This window comes from Pan paniscus, chromosome 12, assembly GCF_029289425.2.
Source record: "Pan paniscus chromosome 12, NHGRI_mPanPan1-v2.0_pri, whole genome shotgun sequence".
NCBI classification, from domain to species: Eukaryota; Metazoa; Chordata; class Mammalia; order Primates; family Hominidae; genus Pan; species Pan paniscus.
Window position 1 is genome coordinate 93,031,760 of NC_073261.2, and position 27,971 is coordinate 93,059,730.

General features: G+C 39.0%; 1 protein-coding gene across 1 annotated transcript in view; it reads right to left on the reverse strand.

The window, feature by feature from the left end:
- Positions 1 to 27,971, reverse strand: part of RASGRP3 (RAS guanyl releasing protein 3) — a 157,873-nt gene that overhangs the window by 94,534 nt on the left and 35,368 nt on the right. The window contains exon 3 of the mRNA XM_063594996.1: positions 22,201 to 22,324. The gene's annotated coding sequence lies outside the window, so the exon portion shown is untranslated. The remainder of the gene's footprint in view (positions 1 to 22,200; positions 22,325 to 27,971) is intronic.

Consider the following 27,971-nt stretch of genomic DNA (forward strand, 5'->3'; position numbering starts at 1 on the left):
TAAAATCCCAAAGAAATTTTTCAAACAGGTCAAAAATCCTAAAGTTTATTTTAAAGAATAAAAAACTGAGAATGGTAAAGAAAATTTTAGAAAAGAACCACAAGGGAGATATTAGGTACTAAATAGGCTAAAAATAACACGAATTTAAAGTTTGGTACTAGTGCCAAAAGAACTAGAGCAATGGAACAGAGCCAAAAGCCCAGAAATACACATAGAAGAACTACAGTAAAATGTTTATTGTATTTGTTCAATATGGTTTTTAAACCCAGTGGAAAAAGAATAAACTATTCAATAACAGGTTAAATCATTAACTATTCAGAAAAATAAAGATGCAATCATTACTTCATGCCATACACAAAGTAAAAGCATGTTAGACTAAAGAGTTAAACATAAAAACGCTGTACAGCAGCACGGTGGCTCATGCCTGTAAACCCAGCACTTTGGGAGGCCGAGATGGGCAGATCATCTAAGGTCAGGAGTTTGAGACCAGCCTGGGCAACATGGTGAAACCCCTTCTCTACCAAAAATATAAAAAATTAGCTGGGCATGGTGGCCCATATCTGTAGTCTCAGCTACTAGGGAGGCTGAGGCAGGAGAATCACCTGAGCCCAGGAGGTGGAGGTTGCAGTGAGTCAAGATCGCGCCACTGCACTCAGCCTGGGTAACAGAATGAGACTCCATGTCAAAAAAAAAAAAAAAAAATCACATACAAACTTGAAGAGAATCACGTGATTGGTTTTATACTCTTAAAATTGTTGTAATCATGATTAAATACTTTTGTCCTGAAAATGTTTCAATCACAGTCACAACAGAAGGTACTATAAAGATAAAAGTTCAATATTTAAACCATAAAATATAAAACTTATATATGTAAAATATAATCCAACTGTAATCAAAATTAACCTACAAATAATAAAATGAGATTAAAAAGTGAAATACATATGGTAAAGGGTTAATAGTCTTAACCTATAAATAGCATTTACAATTAACAACTGGATATTAATAAATAGTTCACAGGGGAAGAAATATAAATGACCAATATACACATGAAAAAGTCAGCTTCCCTAAAAAAGGAGTATAAATTAAACAATGATAAGATACAATTTATTATCTATAAACTTGACAAAGATGAAAAAATGAAAATTCTCAATGTTGGCAGGAGGTTTGGAAAATGGCACCTTCATACTCTACCAGAAAGAATATAAATCGTACAAGATAGGAGGAAGATAATTTTGTAATGTATATCAAAAGCTTTTTAAAATGTGAATACCCTTTAACTCAGCAGTTCCTGTTCTAGAAATATATCCTAAGAAAAGAATATGGATTGCATGTGTATAAGGATGTTTCACGCAGCATTACTTATACTAAGAAAATATTAGAAAAAAATCTGTGTGCCAAAAGTAGTTGAATAAATTAGAACGTATTCATAAGATATAGCACTATGCAATTATAAAATAATGTTGAAGTGGCTGGGTACAGCGGTTCACACCTGTAATCCCAGCACTTTGGGAGGCCAAGGCAGGTGGATCACAAGGTCAGGAGATCAAGACCATCCTGGCCCACATGGTGAAACCCTGTCTGTACTAAAAATACAAAAATTATCCCGGCATGGTGGCGTGCGCCTGTAGTCCCAGCTACTCAGGAGGCTGAGGCAGGAGAATCGCTTGAACCTGGGAAGCAGAGTTTGCAGTGAACCGAGATCATGCCACTGCACTCCAGCCTGGGCAACAGAGCGAGACTCCGTCTCAAAAAAAAAAAAAAAAAATGTTGAAGCATATTAGTAACATGGAAAAATATTCAGCATCGATTAAGTGAGATATAAAAGTTACAAAAGTTTATTCAGTACAATCCCATTTTTCTAAGAAAATATGTGAATATATTAAAAATCTGAAACATTATATATCAAATTTTTAATAGTGATTATTTCTGGGAGTTGGGGGTCACATATATTTCCTCCTCCTTTATGCTCATCAGCATTTATCTACTGTTTCTATAATAAATATTTATTAGTTCATTTTTTAATGAGATATTCTTAAAATAAGAAAAGAGATACTGGACTTACAAAGACACTTAAGTACTTCAATCATCTACACAAAGAGAAAAAAACAAATCATCTACACTAAGAGAGAAAGAAAGAAAGAAAGAAAGAAAAAGCCTCACCATCCATTAGAAAAACCAATCACTTTTTCCCAAGTCTTGCTTCTTTAACTTTCTGGTCAATATTTGACAGCAAATCTCTGAAAGGTTTCAAGGATACAGGAAGAGGGGGGAAGTGTGGTCTTGCCTGAGCACCTCTTATTCTGTTTCTCAGGGAGGTCCCAATGGGCCTTTGTGCCTATCTGAGCCACCGCCTTAGGTAGAAATTCCCTAAAGGTACCAATCTCGTATAGGCACTGTCAGATAGTACAACTTCCCCTGCTAGCAGCTCCCTCCTGAAGCTGTGGGTCCATTTGTCCTACACCAAATTCCACACAAGCTGCACAAATTGGGACGCAAAACCTGCTGTTAATTTGAAGCACTAACACACACCACGTCTCATCCCATCTCTGCCTTCCTTTCCTTTCAGGAGACTTTGTATGCAACATTCTCTCATATTCCTCCAGCTCAGTAAATTCTATCTTGTGCAATCTCTTTTTCAGACACATACACTTTTTTGATACCTTCTCTTTTTTTCTTACAACACTTGTCTAAAAATCATGGGAGATTTCTCTACCCTTCTTGTTCTTCCCTTTGAACTGTGTGTGGGCCAGGGTAAGCACCCAGTCACAGTCAGTTCATTATAAGAGTTATGCTAGCTACATGCCTGTAACAAATAAAAAGAAAGAAAAAATTTTGAAAGCATCAGAGAGTAGACTTTGCAACCTCTAAAGCTCCTGAATCAAACAAACCAATATCAATAACTGAAAAAAATATAGTGCCGGTGTTCAATGTGCATTGCCTTTAGGAATTCATCAAAGTACCTGAAATCTCTCTGGGAGAAAAGAGGAACATGTAGAAAGGCATATATAAATAATCATAATTATTATATATAATACCAAGTAGAATTTATTAATATATATATAGTTAGTATGTTACTAATATATAATAAGCTAACACCTGTGCAAAACACTCATTTAGTCCTCATCGTAATGATCTAAGGAGATGCTATTATTACCCCTAGATGACTTTTTGTGAGGTTAACTAGCCTGCCCACAACTAGTGAGCAGCAAAGAGGGATGTAAACCCAGGTCTGTCTGACTTCGAACCCTGAGCATTTACCTCCCCAGAATGACTTAGCAGCCACAGAAGTTTTCCTAGACTTGCTCATCCTCTTCTAATTAAACCTGGGTCACGGAAAATTTTTTAAATTATGTTTATAGTATACTGTAGTCTATTAAGTGTGCAATAGCATTATGTCTGTTTCCCCTGCATCTGCAGTTACCTCCTCCGCTGAAATCTTTTTTTTTTTTTTTTGATGCAGAGTTTCCCTCTTGTTGCCCAGACTGCAGTGCAATGGCACAGTCTCAGCTGATTGCAACCTCCGCCTCCCAGGTTCAAGTGATTCTCCTGCCTCAGCCTCCTGAGTAGCTGGGACTACAGGCACCCACCACCATGCCCGGCCAATTTTTGTATTTTTAGTAGGGACAGGGTTTCACCATGTTGGTCAGGCTGGTCTCGAATTCATGACCTCAGGTGATCTGTCCGCCTCGGCCTCCCAAGGTGCTGGGATTACAGGCCTGAGCCACCATGCCCAGCCCCCTCCACTGAAATCTTAAACCCCTCAAAGTTGTCCATGAGGGTTGGGGTAAACTTCTTTCAAACTCCTATTAATGTCAATAATTGGACCTCCTCCCGTGAATCACGAATGTTCCTAATGGCACCTAGAATAGTGAATCCTTTCCAGAAGGATTTCAATTTATTCTGCTCCTTTCAATTTACTCTGGTCACATCCATCAGATGAATCACTATCTATGGTAGCTATAGCCTTACAAAATGTGTCTCTTAAATAATAAGACTTGAAAGTTGGAATTACTTCTTGATCCATGAGCTGCAGAATGGATGTTGTGTTAGCAGGCATAAAAACAACATTCATCTCTTTGTACATCTACATTAGAGCTCTCGGGTGACCAGCTACAATGTCAATGAGCAGTAAGAAGGAATCCTTCCTTTTTTTTTTTTTTTTTTTTTTTTTTGAGCAGTAAGTCTCAACAGTGGGGTTAAAATATTCAGTATACCAGGCTATAAACAAATGTGCTGTTATCCAGGCTTTGTTGTTCCATTTATAGAGCAAAAGCAGAATAGATTTAGCATGATTCTTAAGGGCCCTAGGATTTTCAGATTGGCAAATGAGCATTGGCTTCAACTTAAAGTCACCAGCTGCATTAGCCCCTAACAAGAGTCAGCCTGTCCTTTGATGCTTTGAAGCCAGACATGGACTTCTTTCTAGCTATGAAAGTCCTAGATGACATCTTCTTCCAATTTAAGGCTGGTTCAACTACGTGGAAAATCTGTTGTATAATGTAGCTACCTTCATCAGTGATCTTAGCTAGCACTTGTGGATAACTTGCTGCAGTTTCTCCATCAGCACTTACTATTTCATTTTGTACTTTACTTAATAACATGTTCATTTATTTATTTTTGACACAGGGTCTTGCTCTGTTGCCCAGGCTGGAGTGCAGTGGTGTGATCATAGCTCACTGTAGCCTCAAACTCTTGGGTTCAAGCGATCCTCCCTCTTCGGCCTTCCACCTTGTACTTTTATGTTATGGAGATAGTGTCATTCCTTAAGCCTTATCAACAAACCTCTGCTAGCTTTAAATTTTTCATCTGTGGCTTCCTCCCCTCTCTCAGCCTTCCGAGAAGTGAAGAGAATTAGGACTTTGCTCCAGATTAAGCTTTGGCTTAAGGGAATATTGTGGCTGGTTTGATCTGCTGTCCAGACCACTAAAACTTTCTCCATATCAGCAATAAGGCTGTTTTGCTTTCTTGTCATTCATGTATTCATTGGAGTAGCACTTTTAATTTCCTTAAAGAACTTTTCCTTTGTAGTCACAATTTGGCTGTTTGGCACAAGAGGCTTGGCTTTCAGCACACCTTCCTCACTAGGCTTTATCATGTCTAGCTTTTGATCTAAAGTAAGAAAATTGTGACTCTTTCTCTCACTTGAACACTTAGAAGCCGTTGTAAGATTATTAACTGGCCTAATTTTAATACTGTTGTGTCTCAGGGAATAGGAAGTTCTGAGGAGAGGAAGAGAGGTGGGGAAATGGCCAGTTGGTAGAGCAGTCAGAATATGCATAGCATTTATTGATTAAGTTTGCCAGCCAATATGGGTGTGTTTTGGAATGCCCCAAAACACTTACAATAGTAACATCGAAGATCACAGATCACAGGCTGGGTATGGTGGCTCACATGTTTAATACTTGGAGAGGCCTAGGTAGGAGAATTGCTGGGGCCCAGGAGTTCGAGACTAACCTGGGCAACATAGTGAAACCCCATCTCTTCAAAATGTAAGAAAAGAAATCAGCTTGTGGTGGCGGCATGTGCCTGTAATCCCAGCTATTCGGGTAGCTAAGGTGGGAGGATCACTTGAGCAGGGGAAGTCAAGGCTGCAGTGAGCTGTGATTGGCCACTGCACTCCAGCCTGGGCGACAGAGCAAGACCCTATCTTTTTTTTTTTTTTTTTTAAAAAAGATCACTGATCACAGATCACCAAAATAGATATAAAATATAATAATAATTTAAGGCCAGGTACGGTGGTTCACACCTGTAATCCCAGTGCTTTGGGAGGCTGAGGTGGGTAGATTGCCTGAGCTCAGGAGTTCAAGACCAGCCTGGGCAACATGGTAAGACCCCGACTCTACTAAAATACAAAAAATTAGCCAGGTGTGGTGGCATGTCCCTATAATCCCAGCTACCTGGAAGTCTGAGACAGGAGAACCACTTGAACCCAGGAGGCAGAGGTTGCAGTGAGCCAAGATAGCGCCACTGCACTCCAGCCTGGACAACAGAGCAAAACTCCATCTAATAATAATAATAATAATAATAATAATTTAAAAGTTTGAATATTGCAAGAATTACTAAAATGAGAAATGAAGTGAACACATGCTAATGGAAAAATGGCCCTAGTAGACTTGCTTGATGCAGGGTTGCCTTAAACTTTCAATCTGTAAAAAAACATAGTATCTGTGAAGTGTAATAGAGCACAGCATGGTAAAATGAGGTATGCACATGTACAAACAAAAAGAATGAAAGAGCTGGGCACGGTGGCTCATGCCTGTAATCCCAGCACTTCGGGAGGCCGAGGCAGGCGGATCACGAGGTCAGGAGTTCGAGACCAGCCTGGCCAACATGGTGAAACCACATTTCTACTAAAAATACAAAAAAAATAGCCAGGTGTGGCGGCAGGCACCTGTAATCCCAGCTTATTTGGGAGGCTGAGGCAGGAGAATCGCTTGAACCTGGGAGGCAGAGGTTGCAGTGAGCCAAGATTGCGCCATTGTACTCTAGCCCGGGCGATAGTGCGAGACTCTGTCTCAAAAAAAAAAAAAAAAAAAAAGAATGAAGGAGCAGACAGCCTCTACCAGAGGAGGGCTGCCGGAGGCCTCTACACCCCAGCCTCTGTGGGCCCCCTTTCTTCAGCATCCTGGAGAAACTCCCAAATTTCCAGACAAATTGGTCCAGATTAACAATCATCTTCCCCTTTCAGTTCTCTTTCTTTTCCCTGTCTTTTATCTCTTCTCTTTTCTTTCATTAAACTTCATTCACTTTTTAAAACATACTAGCTTTAGCATAAACGCATTTATTTATTATAATTCACTTGAATTTACCTTTATGGCAGTGTTTCTCTCTTAACATTCTCTGTCCATCTAATCATCTTCTATAAACTAGCCTAGATTTCTAGCTGAAGCTGGATTCAGTAAAACCTGAGAAGGAAAATTTAGCGTTCATGCCACAAAACACCTTGTTTAGCATAATTACTTACATACAGCTTTCTCCCCCAATTATTTTTATTCCAAAACTATTTGATTTGACAGCAAGTTTCATTCATTTTTGAGGCTGTCACTCCTATAAACGCAGATGAGTGGTAAAGTTAATCTGAATCTAGATCTTCTGAAATGCCACTGTTGATTCTAGGAATCTTTTCATTCTTGAAAAGAGTTTCTTATAGTAAAATAAATAAATAAATAAAAATCCTGAGGCAACCTCTGCATTTTTCTGAGAATCATTTTAGTGTGCAGAGAATACTATAAGGAGAATTTTCAGAATTATGATTTCCTTTCTATTCAAGCATTAGTATAGTTGCTATTTCAAAGCAGAACTACAAAGCTGATTCAGGGATAAATGACACAAAGTAAATATTTAAATTCTTTTTCTTGAAATGTGTGATAGCTTAATGCATGAGGTGGGGGCGCAATTTGATCTTCGTGAGAATCACAGGAAAAGTGCAGTTAGAAACTCTACATCTGGCCGGCGCGGTGGCTCACGCCTGTAATCCCAGTACTTTGGGAGGCTGAGGCGAGTGAATCACCTGAGGTCAGGAGTTTGAAACCAGCCTGACCAATATGGTGAAACCCCATCTCTACTAAAAATACAAATCCAGTCGGGCTATGGTGGTGGCCGCATGTAATTCCAGCTACTTGGGAGGCTGAGGCAGGAGAATCTCTTGAACCCGGGAGGTATAGGTTGCAGTGAGCCGATCTCACCACTGTACTCCAGCCTGGCCAACAGAGCGAGACTCTGTCTTAAAAAAAAAAAAAAGAAAAACAAACAAAAAAAACCCTCTACATCCTCTTGTTCTCAAATGCGAACTCTAGGCTTCTTCTGTCTCTTCTCATCTTTGCATCACAGCCTCACTCTAAATCAACAATCAACACAGGCCTCCTTTTGAGTCCACTAAGCTGTTCTGGGTTCACATGGCAGCCCACTAGCACTGGCTGGAGAGTGATGCTCACTTTCTTTCTTCATCTGTTTTTTTTTCCTCTTTCCAAATGAATGAATTTTTACATCATGGCTGTAATTATAAAATAGCCATGTTAATTTGATACCAAATCCATCTGCTCAACATTGTGCATAATTCTAAACAATGTCAATGTTCCAGTTAATCGCTTTTGCTCTTCACTTTAATTACCAGATTATCCAAATCCAGCTAGCTAACTACAAGTCCTGTTCTCCAGCCTTAGTGCCAAACCCCTTGCTCAAGTTTTAATTCAACCATCACAGCCTCTTGGTTATAACCTCGTGAGGCCTGGGCTTTTAACCTCATTTCCATTATTCCACGCCTTTTCTGAAGTATCACTCCCTTTGTCATACATTTCTTAAATAGCACCATGATTTACTTACACTGTATTTGCTCAATCTTTTGGCTGCAGTCTTGGTATTACTTATAACTTTGTGTGTAGAAAACTTTTGGATAAAATATTCTTATGGCTTCCTGGGAATCCATAGCAGAGTAAGAATCTGCTGAGGAATGAGGATCTAACATTATTGCTACAAGATTTCTTATTTGTAGTTCATAAGGCATAAACTAAGAAAGCACTTTCAGAAACGCATTTTAAAAAGTGGTAGGAGCTGGGCACATTGGCTCACGCCTGTAATCCCAGCACTTTGGGAGGCCAAGGCAGGTGGATCACTTGAGCTTGGGAGTTCAAGACCAGCCTGGCCAACATGGCGAAACCCCGCCTCTACTAAAAATACAAAAATTAGCTGAGTGTCGTGACGGCACCTGTAAGTCCAGCTACTCAGGAGGCTGAGGCAGGAGAATCACTTGAACCCGGGAGGTGGAGGCTGCCATGAACAGAGATCGTGCCACTGCACTCCAGCCTAGGTGACAGAGAAAGACTGTCTCAAAAAATAAAATAAAATAAAATAAAATAGTGGTAGGGAAATTTCCAGTTTTCCCTAATATTTTAATTTAAAAAAGGAGTCTTCTCAAAGCTCATCTTTGTGATTGCCAGTCTCATGAATAAAAAGTAATAGATAAGTTTAGGTTGGGGTAAAACTTCTCAAATTGAGAGGCAAGGGATTGGAAGTGAGGGATGGGTGTTGATTCCTTAATATAGACCATCAGTGGTATAAAGCTCAATAAATCTTCTTGGTTGATGGAAATAAACGCATGGCAGTGAGAAATCAATGCAGAGGAGCATGGATTGCAACACTTGAAAACTATCAACCTAAGCAGTGAAGTTTGATAGGTATTTGAATTCCTGTAAATCCTTTTAGACTTACATACTAATGGCCAGAATACTCACATTATCACATTGAAGGATAGTCTTGTTTCCTTTTATAAAATAAGATGAGCAGGACTCCTGTGTGTGTGATTTATGTTATAAGATACTTAAATCTGGCTGGGTGCGGTGGCTCACGTCCATAATCCTAGCACTTGGGGAGGCTGAGGCAGGCTGATTGCCTGAGCTCAGGGGTTCAAGACCAGCCTAGGCAACAAGGCGAAACTCTGACTCTATTAAAATACAAAAAATTAGCCAGGCATGGCGGCTTGTGCCTGCAGTCCCAGCTACTCAGGAGGCTGAGGCAGGAGAATTGCTTGAACACGGGAGGTGAAAGTTGCAGTGAGCCAAGATCGTGCCATTGCACTCCAGCCTGGGTGACAGAGCAAGACTCTGTCTCAAAAAAAAAAAAAAAAATTTATATCTAAAAAACAATACATGCCCACTGTAGCAAGTTGAAGAGTACAGACATATACATAAGGAAAAATGTAATAACCCTCTTTCCTATCCATTCTCATTTCACTGAGATAACACACATCTTTCTCTATCCTATATCAAAATGCAATATAGGATAGAAAAAGGTATCTCCTACATATATATATATATGGGGTTCTATTTTCAAATACAACTTTCAAAACCCCACTACTCTGTAAATTGATTTTTCCCTTAATAATGTATCATGGCCGTTTATATTGGCTCCAAAGTCAATCATATAGATTTGATTTATTCTTTTTAATAGTTGCATTCTACTCCACAGTATAGTTATATCATAGTTTATTCATTATCTGAATATTTGAAATGTTCCCAGTTTTTACTTCTATGAACAGTGTTGCACTAAACATCCTGGTACATGTATCTTTAGTTGCTAGTGCTTTTATTTCCATTGTATAAAGTTCCAAAATTGGGAGTATTGGGATTGCAAAGTTATTCATTTACAATTGACAAACATTCTTTCCTTGACCGAACTCTAGCCAGGCTCCTCTGAGCTCTCTTCTCAACTAGGCCTCAATCCTGGCCTACAGAGACTTGAACAAAGTCTAATATGGAGTTTGGAGAGAACTGGAGAGAACTCAAGGATGCCAAAAAAATTTATTGCTTGTTCCAGTCAACACCAGAGGATAAGGCCTCTGTCCCCCAGTCTCTCTGGAAAGACAGAATCCTAACTTCAGCAACTTTCAGCTAGCAGACACAGCTGGCTTCATTGCATTTACACTGAACAACCCTTTGTAATTTTTCACTTTCCTGACTCTACTGAAGCCCTCCTTGTCCCCTCACCACTCCCTTATTCTCCCTTAAAAATGCCCAGTCACTTCTGCACAAATCAAAGTTGAGCTCAGTTCACACTAGACTGTTTTCCCTATTATAATAGTTATAACTGATTAAAATCTGTCCTTACCACTTTAATTAGTGTTTGGCTTTGTTTACCTTTAATGCTCTATATTTCCAGTTATTTTTCCAAAAATGAACTAGAAGCAATGCAAAGTTATAGACTTAAAAAGTCTTGGCTGGGTGCGGTGGCTCACGCCTGTAATCCCAGCACTTTGGGAGGCTGAGGCAGGCGGATCATGAAGTCAGGAGATTGAGACCATCCTGGCTAACACAGTGAAACCCTATCTCTACTAAAAATACAAAAAATTAGCAGGGCGTGGTGGCGGGCGCCTGTAGTCCCAATTACTCGGGAGGCTGAGGCAGGAGAATGGCTTGAACCTGGGAGGCGGAGCTTGCAGTGAGCCGAGACTGTGCCACTGCACTCCAGCCTGGGCGACAGAGCGACAGAGCGAGACTCCATCTCAAAAAAAAAAAAAAAAAAGTCTGAGAAATGTCCACTTTGAGGATCAAGATTGTAATATGAGAGGCACTAAAATTTATTTCAGCATTATTTCCCACCAGGCATATTTATGAAATCATTTATGTTAAAAATGTTAGCTTTTTTCATGTAGAACCATAATTTTTTAAAAAATATATCTTAAATCTAACTGATTAAAATTTGTCAAAGTTAAAAGTTAGAGTCTATTTGCCCCCAGTTAGTCCTTATTATCTGCACATACCACAATTTCGATGAACCCTAAAGATCACTGAAGCCATGGAATCAACTGCCGAGTGGGTAAAAACAATTTTTTTTAATGAGCAAATGTGAACTGATGTGCTATTAAGGACAAAAATGTTAAGGTTGGACTAGAAATACTTTATTATACTTTCACAGCATGCAATGGTGCTGGTGGAAAAAGGGTCAGTTACCTTCTCACTTGTTTCTACCTTATTTTCTGCACTGTGGCCTTGGTAATTGAAGAGCCAGCTCTTCCACATACCGTCTGAGGCAGGAATAGGGTCCACTATCTAAACAGGGACAAGGGGCACCCAGTGTCTACAGCTACACTCCTCCTGGTATGGAATTTTATCTATACCCACCTCTTCTGAATTACATGGCTTCACCACATAGTTTGATTTGGGGCTTTGTAGTGAGAGGTTGCAATATATCTGTCTATATTTTTAATAGCATATATATTCCATGTTACTGTTAACTGATATGGCTACACCAGCCAACACGCTCTAAAACACAAACAACTGAGCACAAGTTTCACTGCTGCACAGAAAAAAAAATCATAAATTATATTCAATATAAATTAAGGGAAAATTATTCACATTGCCAAAGCATTCTTTGTTTTAGAAAGCTACTCATTAAAGGATTACAAGAAATGTGTGCACCCCTGGTGCACTAAAAATGGCATTCAACCAACCAAAATTCAACTCATACGATTCAAGAACACATTTATTAAGTAAAATAAACATAAGTCCGATTTTGGACCCAACTTACTGGCCCAGATGGTCTGTATCCTTTCCTTCAGAACAAAAAAAAGTAGGCAAGCAGTTCCTAGCTGCCTGTGATAGACAGCTATTTCACAACCTCCCCAGGGTGCGCAAAAGTCACCTGCTATAAATAGCTCCTCAGCACTCACGTCAGAGTCCTCAGTTGAAGGGCCAGGTGAAAATATAAATTGCCTGAAATATATCCCCTGCATTCTAATTCCATAGGCGACTATTTGCTGAAAATTCTCAGTAATCCTCCTGACAATTTCACTATAAATATACTTAAAAACTTTTTTAAACCATTTTCTGAACGAGTAAGAGAGGTAGTGTGGTGAGGGGTAAGAACGCTGCCCACCAGGAACAGGAAACCAGGATTCTCGTTCCCCAATCAGTCACGTAAGAGCCAAGTAAGTCACTTAAGCTTTTAAGAATAAAATTCCTCATTTGTGAAAAGGAAATGATAATACCCAACTCAAAGGGTGGCAGTGAGGGTTGCAAATAACGCATTCCGCATCAGGATTTTATCTTATAAAAATGACGTGACATTTGTAATATCAAAAAAAAAAGGAAGGAAGGAACCTAAAAAAAAGAGGCGATTCATCAAAACAGTCTTAATGCATTCATTCAAAGCTGTATACATCATGTAGCCATGAAAAAGATGGAATGGAAACATGGTCTTGATGTAGTAAGTTTAAAAAGGGGGCTGAAAAAAACACTACGCATTTAGCCCCATTTTTATTACAATAAAGCATGTTTTCAAATGCACATAAAATGTCTGCAGTGACAACAAACCATAAACATATATCCACTTTGAAGAAAAAAAGAGGGTTCCAGGTCTTTTTTCAAAAAATATGACTAATTTTAGTTGAGTATATTCATTTATAACAAACTTGGATTATGTCTATAATTAAAAATTTAAAACAATGAAGAAAACAATGGGAAATAATTAGCATGAAGAAAGCACTTAGCGGTCGGGCATGGCGGCTCACACCTGTAACCCCAGTACTTTGGGAGGCCGAAGCGGGTGGAACACTTGAGGCCAGGAGTTTGAGACCAGCCTGGTCAACATAAGGAGACCCCATCTCTATCCACACCTGTAATCTCAGCTACTTGGGAGGCTGAGGCACAAGAATCGCTTGAACCTGGGAGGCAGAGGCTGCAGTGAGCTAAGATAGGCCACTGCACTTTAGCCTAGGTGACAGAGCCAGACTCCATCTCAAAAAAAAAAAAAAAAAAAAAGAAAGCACTTAGCACAATGCCTAGTAGACTTTGACGAATGGTGATTATCATAGTTACTTTTGTGTAGAAGCTACAGAACTCTTTAAGGAAAACAAGTTTACATAAAACTAGCAGACCTTGGTAACATGCAACCAGTTATGCCTGTGTGTGAATTGGATTAATTATTTTTAGAAAAATGAATTTTTAAAAAATCGTGATTATCTCATGGGTATATAAATATGTCAAGACCTCAAACTGTGTACTTTAAATATGTGTGGATTATCATATGTCAATTATACCTTAACAAACTTGTTTAAAACAGAGTGGAACTAAAATTTTCAACAGGAGTAAGATGGAAGACTGAGATGAGAATTTAAAATTCCTAAGGTCTTTATGCTATTCAGAAGACTGAATATATTAATATTAGACTTTGTTAAATAAAGTATGTATTTTAAAGTTGCAAGTACCACCACTAAAACAAAAGATATGGATTATGTAAGCAATTGAGGGGAAAAATTGGAATAAAGAAAATTTGAAATATCCAAAAGAAGTCAGGAAAGAAAGAATGATAAATTGAAAATTAAAAATAACATTAATATCTCAATAATCACAGAGTAGATGGTCTAAACTCACCATTAAAATGTAAAGACTATCATTAAATAACAAATGAAAAGACATCCATTTTTACTCAGTTCAATGCCACAGGTGTAGGGCTATATGTGTGTAGTAAGAGGATCAAATACCTCTCCCCAACTCAACTTCTTTTAGCTGCTTTTCTGAAGCCTTGAAATTAACTGAAGGAAAGTTCTTTATACCAAAAACAACAAAGGAGAGTAACTTTGGTGGGAAGAGGAGAGGGTGGGAGAAATGGAAAGTGGACAAAGAGAACTGGCAAAGAAAAATAATGTTTCCATGCCATAATTTCAGCAAAAGGGTAAATTAAATGCACGTGAAATTGTCTAACTGATACCCAGCTGGTTTATTGAAAATGATGTATCACTTGCTACCTAAAATGAGACACTCGGGGCAGGGTGAGGCAAACCTCTGGGACCTCCTAGCTGCTCTTCCTCCCCCCAGGAGGTGTCATGGTGAAGATTCCTTTCCTGAATAGTGGAGCTAGAACTCCTTTAAGGAATTTGAACTAAACCAGGCCAGATGATACAATTCATTGGTTCTTTCATACAGTCTGCAAAACTTGGTTAGATGGTTTTAATCAATCTTATCGGGAAAACAGATGGAAAGTCCTTCCCAGAAGTTAATCCTTCAGTCTTATTCCAAAAGTAGACCACATGGCTCCTCGGGCGGTCTGCATTTGGCAACACTTGCCCGGTCTCCATCGATTTTACACGTGTTGGGACTGATGTTGAGGGAATTGTGGGTGAGATACTAGGAAACTATGGACATTAATGAAGTTCATTGCCTGTAAGCAGCATCTCTCCAGACATCATTCCCAGCCCAGTTATCTACGAATTTGTGATCCCATCCTGATCATTGGGTGATAAAATAAAAATTGCACAGGACTAAGAATCAAAAGATGTGGCTTCTTATCCAGCCCTGACTTAATCCACTCAAAGGACAGTAACTGAGTCCAGAACATTACTACTATGAGTTCACCTCAATGATCAAGCAACAAGATGAGAATGGCAATATTTGTTTCCTGAATTTCTTAAGAAGAATTAAGATAATATAGAAAAATCTTCTTTGAAAAACCATAATATATGGTAAAGTGGACTTTTTTCTTACATTCATAAGACTGTTTTAAGCTTTCATGGATCTTTGCCTACATGACATCATCTCCTATAGAAGAGGGTGAGAAGCTATAGTTGACATCTATGACACTGTTTTCCTGACATTCCCACTCTCCTCCATCACCACATTCAACCACCCCTTATGCCCCCCCTACTTTGGCCCCGATGAGCATGTGACTCAAACTGAGCCAATCACAGTCCCTCTCTTTTTTTGGCCACATTTGAGTATTCCAGGAATAAGCATGTGATTGAGGTGGATGATTCCCTAATCAAATGACTCCCTTCCCCAAATTTTTAGGACATAGAACCAGAAAATCCTTTTTCTGTGGCAAATATACAAGGTATAAAATCCACAACCTATTAGCAGTTATATTTTCTGAGGGAGAACTTTTCAGTTAATATTCCAGTTTCAAGTGTAATATGTCTGCCTTTAGGTGGCCCTGGTCCAGAGACCAGGGTCCCCCAGCCTAAACACCCTATATTTTACCCTGTTGAGAGAATAAACTTCCAGCCTTCTGCTATGATGAGAGATGGGTGATCTGCCACTTGGGCAAAAACCCTTTGATCTCTTCTTAAGGGGGTTTCAGAAGGAAACAAAGGTAGATAATGTGTGTGTTAAGCCCGTCTTCAGCTGGAAGATCAAAATCTTTACAATACACTCATTGCTTTTTATAATATTCTTAATCCATTTTGATGTCTCTGGCCCTTGGGGCCCAAACACTGCCATGCCTACCCCAGACCCTCTACCTTGGTCACATCTTTCCAGTCTTATGCTCTATATTTAAAACCATCCCTCCTCCCATAAAAATTCTCCTTTCCTTAGTTACAGGGTTACATCAAACAGAGAAAAGTATAGATGCATTGATGTGTCATATCAAAGTAACAGGAATTGACTCACTCCTCTCTGGACTATGTATGGCTTTTTAAAAAATAACTTTACTTAAAAAGTAGAAGAAGAAGACAGTGAAAATACAGCCATCTCAATCCACAGAGACAACTTCAAAAGAAACCAAACCTGCTGACACCTTGATCTTGAACTTGACATCAGTATTAAATCAAAGTAACAAGAATTGACTCACTCCTCTCTGGACTATGTATGGCTTTTAAAAAAAATAACTTTTACTTAAAAGAAGAAGATGACTGTGAAAAACACAGCCATCTCAATCCACAGAGACAACTTCAAGAGAAACCAAACCTGCTGACACCTTGATTTTGAGCTTCAGCCTCCAGGATAGTGAAAAATAAATTTCTCTTGTTTAAGCCAAAAAAACCCCCACTTTTATTGATTTGTATGTGTGTAATTTCAAAAATCATATATGTTTATCATAAAAAAACTTTTAAAGTATAGAAAAGTACAAAGGAGAAAAATAAGATCAATTTTAATTACATCTTTTATAACATTATTTTGGCATATATGTGTGATAATCTGCAGATGGCCTCCCAAGATCCTTACATATCCTCATGTAGTCCTTGCTCATGCTGAATCAGGACTGACCCTGTGTGACCAATAGGATACATGAAAAGTGATGACGTATGACTTCCAAGGCAAGGTCATAAAAAACCTTGCATCTTTCATCTTGGTTTCTTGAATCTCTCACTCTGAAAGAAGCCAGTCAGATGCCACCTTATAAGGGTATTCAATAAGCCCCATGGAGAAGTCCACGAAGAAAGGAACTGAAGTCTCAGCTAACAGCCAGCACCAACATGCCAGCCATATAAGTGAGCCACCTCAAAAGCAGACCTCAGCAAGATGGTGGAATAGTTTTTTTCAGCACATATGCCCTTACAGAAACACCAATTTGAACAACTATCCATGCATGAATGTACCTTCTCAAGAACTAAAGAATCCCAGTTGAGATAAAAAACCCTTTGATCTCATCTTAATGGGGTTTCAAAAGGAAACAAAGGTAGATAATGTGTGTGTTAAGCCCGTCTTCAGCTGGAAGCTCAAAATCTTTATAATACACTCATTGCTTTTTAAAATATTCTTAATCCATTTTGATGTCTCTGGCCCTTGGGGCCCAAATACTGCCATGCCTACCCCAGTACAGAAATAAGAAAAGGCACATTGAAGAGGGCGAGAAAGAGCGTCATATTACTCATATCATCCCTCCCCCAAGGGGTGCACAGCACAGAGAAAGATACCTTCCCTGTGGGGGAAGGAGAGTGAACTGAACACCCTACTTTGCTATGGACCACAGCATCGGGCCCAGTTCAGTGAAATCCAGTGCCAGAGCAGCCCTCATGATCCCAGGCTCTAGGCTAGCACCTGTGGATAAGGGCATCCAGGGCTACCCTAATGCTGGGCCAGCCCCTATGGCCCCAGGCTGCAAGCAGGCCTCTATAGCATCAGGCTTCAGCTCCATTCAAGCACCACACCAATACAACAGCACTAGGCTCTACACCCAGAGGCATGTCTGCCACAGCAGCTCAACCTCTAGGCCAACCCCTGCAGACACAGGCTTTAGGCAAGTCCCAGTAACCAGGCTAGCCCTTGTGTGGACTCAGGCTCCAGGCCCATCCTAGAACAAAGTGGGCCTCTATGAACTCAGGCTCAAGGTCCATCTTATGGACAGGTTGGCCCCCATGAACCTAGACTTCAGGCCAGCCCCTGCAAACACAGGATCCAGATTCACTCCCATGAACCCAGAATCGAGGCCCACCCCAGGAGATCCAAGCTCCAGGCCTTCCTGCCTGCTGACTCAGGCACCAAGGCAACTTGCCTGAGAATACAGGAGCAAGCCTGCCCTCAGATTCCACCAAACGACCCACCCAGAATCTCTAGATAGACTGACTGGTGAGAGCTTTCCAAAGCCAATATGTAAAAGGTAGAACAGGTGCTTACTTCTTCATATGCATAGACATCAATATATAGCCACATAGATAGTGAACAATAAGGGAAACACCACCACCAAACAACAAAATTAAGTAACTGACCCTAAATAAATGGAGATCTATGAACCGCCTGTCAGAGAATTCAAAATAATCATCTTAACAGAGCTCAGTGAGCTATAAGAGAATACAGATAACTAAATCAAATCATGAAAACAATATGAAAGCAAAATAGGGGATTCGATGAGGGTATAGAAACCATAAAAAAGAACAAGGCAGAAATTCTGTATCTAAAGAACATAGTGATGGAACTGAAAATTCCATAGAGCGCTTCAACAGTAGCCTCAATCAAGCAGAAAAAAGAATCAGTGAGCTCAAAGACAGATCATTTGAAATATTCAGCCAGAGAAACAACAACAACAACAAAGAAGAAGTAAGAATGAAAAAAGCCTATAGGATTTATGAAACAATATCAAGCAATCCAATATATACATTAGGGGATTCACAAAAGTAGCAAAGAAAGAAAAAAGAGCAGAATGCTTAGGTAAAGAAATAATGATAAGAAACTTCCCAAATCTGGAGAGGCAAGTGAGCATCCAGATCTATGAAGCCCAAATAGCCCCAAGCAGATTAAATATAGAGATCTTCACCAAGACACATTACAATCAAATTCTCAAAAGACAAAGAAAAAACTTTGAAAGCAGCAGTAAATGAAATCAAACCCTTATGTTACATAAAAAATGAACTTAAAATAGATTAAAACTTAAACTCAAAATAGATTAAAAACTTAAACTTAACACCTGAAAACTATAAAACTACTACAAGAAAAGATAGGGGAATATCTTCTTGTCATTGATCTGGGCAATGATTTCTTAGATATGACTCCAAAAGCACAGGCAACAAAAGTAAACACAGAGAGTTGAGATTGCATCAAACAAAAATGCTTCTGCACAGCAAATAATCAACAGAATGTAGAGACAGCCTGTGGGATGGCAGAAAATATTTGCAAACTATGTATTATATCTGATAAGGGACCAATATCCAAAATATGTAAGGAACTCAAAGCAACTCAATAGCAATAAAACAAATAACTCAAATTTTAAAATGGATAAAGACCTGAAGAGGTATTTCTCAAAAGAAGAAATACAAATGGCCAATAGGTATATGAAAAAATGCTCAGCTGGGCACGGTGGCTCACACCTGTAATCCCAGCACTTTGGGAGGCTGAGGCGGGCAGATCACGAGGTCAGGAGTTGGAGACCATCCTGGTCAGGAGATCAAGACCATCCTGGCTAATACGGTGAAGCCCCGTCTCTACTAAAAATACAAAAACAAAATTAGCCAGGTGTGGTGGCAGGCGCCTGTAGTCCCAGCTACTCAGGAGGCTGAGGCAGGAGAATGCTGTGAACCTGGCAGGTGGAGTTTGCAGTGAGCCAAGATCGTGCCACTACACTCCAGCCTGGGCAAATGAGCAAGACTCTGTTTCAAAAAAAAAAAAAAAAAAGAAAAAGAAAAAGAAAAAGAAAGAAAAGAAAAAAGAAAAAAACATTTAAAATAGAACTATCATATACTTCAGCAATCCCACTTCTGAGTATTTATCCAAAGAAAATGAAATCAGCATGTCAAAGAGATACCTACACTCCATGTTCATTGTGGCATTATTTATAATAGCCAAGATGTGGAATCAGCCTAAGCATCCATTGACAGTTGAATGGATAAAGAAAATGTGGTATATACAATGGAGTGCTATTTAGCCTTAAAGAATAAGAAAATTCTGTAATTTGCAACAACATGGATAAACCTGGAGACTATTACGGTAAGTGAAATAAGCCAGACACAGAAAGACAAGTTCTGCAGGATCTCATTTTTTGTGAAATCTAAAAAAGGTGAACTCAGTAACAGAGAGTAGAATGAGGGTTGCAAGGGGCTGGGAAGAGGTGAGAATGAGGCGGTTTTGATCAAAGGGTACAAAATTTCAGTTTGACAAGATGTATGAGTTCTGTTGTACAGCATAGTGACTACAGTTAATATTGTATTGTATACTTGAAAATTGCTAAGAGGATGTATCTTAAATGTTCTCACCACAAAAATAATGATTGGTATATGAGGTGATAAGTATGTTAAATAGCTGATTTGATCTTTTTGTAATGTATACATATATCAAAACATCATCTTTTACATCATAAATATATACAATTTTAGTTTGTCAATATCTTAATAAAGCTTGGGGGCTGGAAATAACGATAAGAAAAGTAAATCTCTAGTCCCTATTGAGTCTTCCGAAGACTCTAGTCCCAAGTGACAACTGACTGCAACCTCACAAATGAAACTCCTTAATCTGACCTTCTCCTGAATTTCTGGCCCAAAGAAATCATGTGAGGTAATAAATGATCACAGTTGTTTAAAGGCACTTAGTTTTGGAATGATTTGTTACACAGAAATAAGTAATAAAATATCTTTCTTATCTTTACTAAAATGCATAATGGTCAAATATACAAAAGTTTGCATTTTGTATTTGCTATATATCATAAATATTTTCACTGTATTAAATGTTCCTTTTTTTTTTTTGGAGACGGAGTCTCATACTATCACCAGGCTGGAGTGCAGTGGTGTAATCTCGGCTCACTGCAACCTCTGCCTCTCAGGTTCAAGCAATTCTCCTGCCTCAGCCTCCCTAGCAGTGGGACTACAGGCACGCACTACCATGCCCAGCTAATTTTTGTATTTTTAGTAGAGATGAGGTTTCACCATGTTGGCCAGAATGGTCTCAATCTCCTGACCTCATGGTCTGCCCCCCTCGGCCTCCCAAAGTGCTGGGATTACAGGCATGAGCCTCCGCGCCCGGCCTAAATATTATTAAATATTCCAATGTCATGAAATATTCTGTTGTATGTCATCAAACATGGTTTTTTCTAGATTCCTGCACAATATTCTATGCTATCTACATAGTATAATGTATTATGTCTTAAAAGTAGATGTCTGAAAAAGTAATGCCTCAATTGCAATGATGAAAGGTTTGTTGAGAAAAAACATATATGCATATATATGCAAGGTAACTCTACATACTTTGTTAATACTTTCATTCATTCATTCACCAAATTTAAGATTAGGAAGTTGGTATGTGTCATGCACCTGATCTTATGTCTGGTAATCTGGGAGAGGTAGAAATGATGAAGACATTGTTTAAGGTCTCAGTCACACTTGCACAGCACTTGGCTTTTGTCTAAACCTACCTAAAGCCCCAAACAGAGAGTAATCATGTTATACCTGGTATGCATAATTTGAAAAACATGTCTAATCTCTACCACATGTAAATTTGTGTCCTAATGAATCTCATTACAACAAATGATACAAAATATTACTTAAACATTTATTATATGTAAGGTTATATCTGGTTCCCAGAGGGATTTCTTTAAAATAGGTTTATTGAAACATAATTCACATACCATACAATTCACTGGGTTTTGCTATATTATATAGTTAATTTTTAAATTGTAATAAAATATATATACCATAAATTTGCTATTTTGACCATTTTTACGTGTACTATTCAGTGGTATTAATTACATTCACAGTGTTGTGCAATCATCACCACTATTTGCAAAACTTTTTTATCACACCAAACAGAAACTTTACAACTATTAAGAAATAACTCTCTATTCTCCCTTTCCCCCCACCCCCAGCCACCTCTAATCTACTTTCTGTTTCTATGAATCTGCATATTGTAGATATTTCACATAAGTGGAATCATATAATATTTGTTCTTTTGTGTCTGGATTATTTCACTTAGCATGATGTTTTCAAGGTACATTCATATTTTAGCATATATGAGAACTTCATTCCTTTTTATGGCTGAATAATTTCCCATTGCATGTCTATGCCACATTTTGATTATCTCTTCATCTGTTGATAGACATGTGGGTTGTGTCTGGTTGTGTCTGCCTTTCAGCTATTATAAATAATGCTGCTATGAACATTAGTGTACCACAGAGAGATTTTTTTTAAGCACAAAATAAGGCCTAGACATGAAGGAATTTATAATTAGGTTGTTGAAAGAAGAAACTCTTGGAAAATTAACCACAGAGGCAAATAGTAGTTGAATAAATTAAAGAAACACCACCAGACATGGGATTAAATAGATAAGAAAGTATTTATATAGTATTACAGTATATAAATGTTATAGCATTTCTGAAGACGGCAAATTCACTCAAGACTGGTGACAGCTTCGTCATCAAATGAGGAAGAAGAAAAATGTTGTTCACTTCATAATTTACAAAGTTTCTGACATCACCGTTTCAGTGGGGTTGAAAACATGTGATCAGATTTTATGTGTTTAAAATCTGAAAGAGAATTGAGAAAATAAAGGTGGTATGTGATGGAATACTCACTGAGAATTTTGGCAGTGAAATCAGAGAATCCAAATGGGTCATCAGAGGGGTGCCGCAGGTTCAGGTAGATTGGGTCTAGTTTCCATGGCAAAGAAGAGATATGGATGTTTTAAAAGAAAATATCCTAGAAACAAAAGAAATTGAGAGAAGACATTGAAGAAGGATGCATTCATTGACCAGAAGGTGAGGAGACAGTTTCAGATAGAAAACACAGACGTGGGCCGGGTGCGGTGGCTCACGCCTGTAATCCCAGGACTTTGGGAGGCCAAGGCGGTCGAATCACTTGATATCAGGAGTTCAAGGCCAATATGGTGAAACCTCGTCTCTACTAATACAAAAAATTAGCCAGGCATGGTGGTGCACGCCTGTAATCACAGGTACTCAGGAGGCTGAGGCAGGAGAATGACTTGAATTCAGGAGGCGAAGGTTGCAGGGAGCCAAGATCGGACCACTGCACTCCAGCCTGGGTGACCGAGTGAAACTCTGTCTCAAAAAAAAAAAAGTGTGCACACTCCAAGGTTGGGGCACCTCTTTGAGTAGCATGTGGCACAACTACCCTATGTTTTGTCTTTGTCTTTGTAGTTGTAAAATTTCCGTTTGGTGTGATAAAAAAGTTTTGCAAATACTTTGTCTTTACCAGAGAAACAGCCCTAGTTCCCAGCAGAAGAAATAAGAGAGTGTTCCAGAACGGTCTGTCCCCCTGGCCCAGCCTCCTGTTCCTTGGGCTACATACATAATCTCAACTCATTTGTAGGTCCCTGATTCTCACTGTTTTGTGAAATCAACCAATGGAACCACTCAACCCAGATTTCTTGACCTTCCCTGAAGGCCCATTCATGCCTGACTTGGTCACTGCTTCCCCCCCCTTTTTTTTTTTGAGACGGAGTCTCGCTCTGTCGCCCAGGCTGGAGTGTAGGTTCACGCCATTCTCCTGCCTCAGCCTCCCGGGTAGCTGTGACTACAGGCACCCGCCACCAACACCTAGCTAATTTTTTGTATTTTTAGCAGAGACGGGGTTTCACGGCGTTAGCCAGGATGGTTTCCATCTCCTGACCTCGTAATGCACCCGCCTCGGCCTCCCAAAGTGCTGGGATTACAGGCGTGAGCCACCGCACCCGGCCCAGTCCTTCCTCATTTTCTAGTGATATTTTTTTTTTTTAATGGTAGTCTCTGCAGGATCCAACAGTTAATGGCACTCACCAAGAGATTTTTCTTTAACTGACTCGGAAATTTGTATGTGCAATTTGAATGTGAAATTGCACACATTCCCTCCCTTCCTTTTCCGCATCCTAGAGGCTGTTGAGGATCATTCCTTGAGGCTCAGTCTCTAGTCTTCCTCACCCTTTCTCCCAGGAGAACTGGACAATCATGCACAATTCTCATGTGCCTGCGTATTTAATTCTAACCATTCTCTTCACTTTCCTCTCTTCTACTTCTTAGCCAAGTGTTACTTCACAAAAATCTCACCCTATTTGGGAACCAAAAAAAAAAAAAATCCAAAAAATTTCCAAAAAAAATTGCCCTACTTGGGCCGGGTGTGGGTGGCTCACGCCTGTAATCCCAGCACTTTGGGAGGCCGAGGCGGGTGGATCATGAGGTCAGGAGATCGAGACCATCCTGGCTAACATGGTGAAACCCCATCTCCACTAAAAATACAAAAAAATTAGCCCGGCGTGGTGGCGGGTGCCTGTAGTCCCAGCTACTCGGGAGGTTGAGGCAGGAGAAACGTGAACCCAAGGGGCGGAGCTTGCAGTGAGCCAAGATTGCACCACTGCACTCCAGCCTGGGCGACAGAGCGAGACTCCGTCTCAAAAACAAAACAAACAAACAAACGAACAAAACTACCCTATTTGGGAACCAACAAAAAAGTATGGCTACACATTAACAGCAGCGCTAGTCGTACTTTGTCCTTCAGGAAAAGGCAAGCACAAAGTTTAACAGTAAAATTAGACATAAAAGCCTAAAAAAGGTCTCTCTACCTAAGGGTCACTTAGATAAGGCAGTCCCCTTTAAAAAAAAGAATTCCATCTACTTCCTCATTTTTCTTTGGTAAATTTGCTTTTCCTCCAATATTAAGACACAAGATAAATATGATTTATCTCTTATGTTTGTCCCTGACTCTAGTACAGCACCTGGCACTTCCTGGATTCTTTACTAGTGTTTGTTGCTTTGAATTCAAGGTGGTTTTGTTGAACCAGTATATACTTTTTCTGTTTGGTTAATTAACATATTATTAATATATTAATGTGATATAATTATTAGCCTATTAATATGATATAATGTATTAATGTAGAAATAATACATTAATAGTTAGATTTCATTGAATAATTTCAAATGCATACATGTTTAGAATAAATAATATATTATAAATCCATTGTAATAATTTCGTTGTAGATATGTGGCATTTTAGGTGCAGTATGCAGTCACTATTTATAACTTTGTTTCTATGGGGAAAATGTAAAGTGAATTCAGAGGGCCAAGAAAATTATTAAAAACAAACTTTTGGACCATTACCAATTTGTAAATCTTGCAATGAATGGTCATTATTTATATATGTCTTTAACTTTTATTTTGATTTCAGAATTTTCTGACTGGTTAAACTCTAGTTTCATAACCAAACCCTCATGGAATAAGACAAGAACCAAAAATATGATCATTCCAGTTGGCTGCAACTCACTGCCAGGATTTCAGAGACCTATGTTTCCAGGTCTCTGCCATTGGTGGGGCCATAAGAACCTACAGTGTCTTCTGATTTTATCCACTTCCACCAGTTCTATTTTTGTATCTCCGTATTTAGCACACAGAAGCTATCTTTATCACCCCAGCTGACTGGCATGAGAGTCCCCAAGGCATAGTAGTTATAGAAGATTATTATAGCATACTTCCTATCCTTCAAATAAGACAATGCAAAATGCAGAAAAGACATCAGCAAGTGGTCACAATGTTGGAAGTATGTGCGTGTGTGCATGTGCACTTGCGTGTGTTTTCATTGCTAAAGATTTATTTCTTTGTACTAAGTTGTAGGCACTATTAGGAGCATAACGTCTATAATGGTTTTTCGAACTCGATTTTAGGCTGTGTAATTGAATCTATCCCTATACCTAAATTCACTTGAAAACATTATGATAAAGTCTTTTACAAGCATATCATCCAGATTTCAAATTTGGATAATGTTTTAAAAAAAAAACTTCTATTGCCCTAATTCTCAACTGAGGAATCCATAGTTACCCAGCCCAGGTGAAGAGCTGAATCATTCTAATAAGCCAAATCTCCAAAACTGCCAGTCCTTGGCTTGCTATTCAACTATTCAATTTTACTTGATATAGAATGTTCAGCTCAATGTTTCAGAATGGAGATGACTGTGAGTACAGAAAAGGTAGCAATATCTCATAGTATAAATTTCACATTATTTATGTAGCTGTGGGTGGCACCGTAGCTCTTCTGTTTAGATTTGCACTGTCTTATACAGTAGCCACTAGGCACCTGAAGCTATCAACTTGAAATGAGGCTAGTCTGAGTTGAGACATGCAGTAAGCATAAAATACACACTGGGTTTCAATGACTTATTACAAAAAGGGAATATAAAATTTTTATTAGTGGTTTTTTATATTGGGTGCATGTTGAAATGTTATCTTGGATATATTTGGTGAAGTCAACTATATTATTATTATTATTTTAGAAAGGGTCTTGCTATTGCCCATGCTGGAGTGCAGTGAGTGGTGCAGTCATAGTTCACTGCATCCTCGAACTACTGGGCTCAAGCAATCCTCTCACCTCAGTCCCTTGAGTAGCTAGGACTACAAGGCATGCACCACCATGCCCAGCTAATGTTTAAAATTTTTTTTGTAGAGACAGGGTCTTGCCATGCTGCCCAGGCTGTTCTTGAAATCCTGACCTCAAGCAATCCTCCCACCTTTGCCTCCCAAAACACTGGGATTACAGGTGTAAGGCACTATCCCCCACTCCTTAAACTATGATATTAAAATTCATTTTATCTGTTTCTTTTTATTTTTTAAAATGTGGTCACTAGAAAATGTAAAATGAACTATGTAGGTCACATTGGTGGCTCACATTTTATTTATATTTTATTTTTTATTTTACTTTATTTTTTTAATTTTTTTGAGACAGGGTCTCACTTTGTTGCCCTGGCTGGAGTGCAGTGGTGTGATCATAGCTCACTGTAGACTTGAACAACTGGGCTCAAACAATGTTGCCAACTCAGCCTCCTGAATATCTAGGACTATAAGCACATACCACCATGCCCAGCTTTTTTTTTTTTTTTTTTTTTTTTTTTTTAGAGACAGGATCTCACTATGTTGCCCAGGCTGGTCACCGGGGTTCAAGTGATCTTCCAGCCTCTGCCACCCAAATTGTTGGGATTACAGGTATGTATTTCTATAGGACTGTGCCGTAGGGTGTTCCATAATAAATAGTAAAAGCAGTAAGTAGTCTTTAAAACTGGAAGTCAGAGCTGCTGCCGAATTTTACTCCACATCAGGCTAACCAGAGAAGAGTATGACTTGGAGTGATGTAACAGCCCACACATGTTTAGTTTCCCCATCCAAAGAATTCTAGTAATACCCAACAAGACAACTATGAACACAGGCCGCTAAGAGAAATAAATAAATGTTACCACAGCATAATACCTGCCTTACTTAACTGTTTCCTAATTGATAACACATCCCTCATTTTCATCTAAGGGATGTGCCCATTTCATGGCATGGAAACTAGATATTGAATCATTAATTCACTTGTTTTGAGTTTTTGTTGTTTTATTCTCCTGCCCATTGCTATTAAAATGAAGACTAGGGACAATTTAAAAAATAGAAACATGAATTTGCTATTTATAAATGTAATAGGAAGAAACACTTTTAAGATTCTATGTCTGGGCAACAGGGAGTTATTCAGAGGCAAGAAAAGTCACAGCAATATCACTGTGCATTTTACTAGCTATGTGCACAGGGAGGCGTTCACACTGACCCTGAATATTAATAAACATAAAAAGTTCAGCACCAAATCCCTGTTGTGGGATTACCGGATTACTGAATTAAAAACACATTGGAAGTCATTGCTGCCAGCAAAGAATTGTGTAACTGCTGGTAAAAAAGAAAGAAAAAAAAAAAACAATAGTGATTTCTGTAGGAGAACAAAACAATAATATCTTTGTAATGTTCTGAAATCGCTTCATGAATAAAGCTGAGACGGGCTCCCCTGCATTTCCCAGTTTGATTTGCTGACCATCTTGTCTGCCCATAATTGTTTTCTGCCATTCATTTCCTCCCATTGTCAATTATTACTAAAACAATTATGAAAAAAGTGCATGTCTTTGTTTCCTGTTGCTGATGAATGCAGTGAAGTCATAGAACAGGCCAGTGCATCATAATCTTTTCCATTACAATGGATTATGCTGTCACAAACAGGATATAGCCCTTTACTTGGAGGAGAGGCCGTCAATGGCAATGAATTAGCATGAACATATTGTCAGCCATGACAGCAAGAAATCAGAACAGAGACTTAGCTCTGTACATTTTGAAAATATACTGGGTTTTGTTCCTGATTATAAAAGTAGTACATGCTTATTTATCCTGGAGACAAAGTAGAAAATCAAAATCACCATTACCCCACCAACCAGAAATTTTTTTTCGAGACGTAGTCTCGCTCTGTCACCCAGGCTGGAGTGCAGCGGCGCGATCTTGGCTCACTGCAACCTCCGCCTCTTGGGTTCAAGCAATTCTCCTGGCTTAGCCTCCTGAGTAGCTGGGACTACAGGC